Source organism: Augochlora pura, chromosome 1 (genome assembly GCF_028453695.1).
Source record: "Augochlora pura isolate Apur16 chromosome 1, APUR_v2.2.1, whole genome shotgun sequence".
Classification (NCBI taxonomy): Eukaryota; Metazoa; Arthropoda; class Insecta; order Hymenoptera; family Halictidae; genus Augochlora; species Augochlora pura.
Window position 1 is genome coordinate 1,286,327 of NC_135772.1, and position 1,839 is coordinate 1,288,165.

The following is a 1,839-nucleotide window of genomic DNA, read 5'->3' on the forward strand; positions in this document are numbered from 1 at the left end:
CCCCCCCCCCCCCCCCCCCCCCCCCTCCAGTTTCCCTCTCATTTGAGAGCCCGTTTCGACGAACAATTCCGCCGGCGGGAGCACGCTGTTTGGAATTTTTCTGTTTACTGCGCTCCCGCGGGCTGCATGGAATTTTCAACGGCCGCGGCGCGGCGCAATGAAATTTTTACTGAAACAATGTGGAAATTTAGCACCGCCAGCCAGTTGCAGCTCGCCGGCTGCTTGCATGCTTTCGGGAGCAACTTTACGCTGTGCTCGCTGTAATATCCATACCTTGGCGGATAAATATTAGGGTGTCCCATAAGTTTCTTACCTTTTTTCTGATGCGAAATTAATAGACGATATTTGTTGTTTAAGGTTGAATTATAGTGTTACGTAGGAACCTTTCTGTTCTACTTTCTAGTAATAGGGATGCGATGATTATTTATTTCGTTGACTAGTTAATTTATGGTAGTGGACGTTAAAGAGAAGTACTATTAATTGAAGTTGACTATAGAACGACCCCATAGAGTTGCTGGCAAAGTTATGTCAAGATTATGTTTCTTACGTTTTATTATATTTTGTAATAATAGGGAAGCGATGATTATTTATTTCGTTGACTAGTTAATTTGTGACAGTGGACCTTAAATAAAAATGCTATTAATACAAATTGACCGTAGAACAACCCCATAGGGTTGCCGGCACACTCACATTTTGAAATTGTTTGCATATGTATAAATAAATACTAAAACATTAAGTTTTCCCCGTCCTCTTGACTCATGCTGTATTTTTATATTTTCTTCAATTGTTCTATCACCTGCTAAAATAATTTTTATACCAACAAAGTTTAATATTGGATAAATTATTAAAAATGAAAGTTTCGGTAAGAATCAGAAGAGTTAATTTGTTATATACACTTCGTTACTTAAAATGGAAATACTGTACACCAGAATAATTATTTCAGATTTACAGTTAAAATGGCTTCCAATGCAAAGGGTTGAACAACAAATATCGTCCATTGATTTCACATAAGAAAAATGAAGAAACTTATTATACGTCACCCTAATAAATCCCCGGGTAAAATCCTTGGAGACAGAACTTCGCGAAGAGAGAAAGAGAGAGAGAGAGAGAGACAGAGGGAGAGAGAGAGAGAGAGAGAGATAGCGCGTTCGTTATTACATTGCTTACTAAACAAAGTGGTACTCGTGTTTAGAGCAATTCCCCGCAGTCTTATTACCCGACGTCCGCTTTCCTAAAGAGTATAATTCACAAGAGTCTACTCAGAACTGTGCGATAGCTGCCGCGTCGCCGCCGCGGTGTTACCACACCGCGCGTCGCGTGGACACGTAGCATAAGTTCAGCCCTTAGCGGGCCGGTGTCCCTCCAGCTTTAATGTCCGCTGATTATAATCTCGTCAACGAGTTATGCCATTAGAACCAGAGGCTACGTCATAATGCCGCCATCCAACCCGCCGCCTTCCCGTCCTCCTTATCCGTTTCCGTCGGCCGGGAAACTCCTCCTCCGGGGAGAGATACCGCGCGTTGTTCTTCACCCCTTCTTCCCTGGATAGGAACGACGCTCCAAATGTGGTTACTGTCAATTACCGGATTAACCCTTTGCATTGTAATGACGAGTCGAAGTCGCGACGAACGTCTCGCGGGCGATTCGATAAATATCGATGCCGATCGTTTCTGTTAACCCTTTCTCCTCTCCTAGTCTTATCTCCTAGTCTCCTAGGTCCTATATAATCGAAGAATGATATACGAACAGCGTATATACACGTTTATACCATGTATATTATACCATAATAGGTTGGGGAGGAAGAAATGCATTATTTTTACGTGAACTTCAAGACTGTAC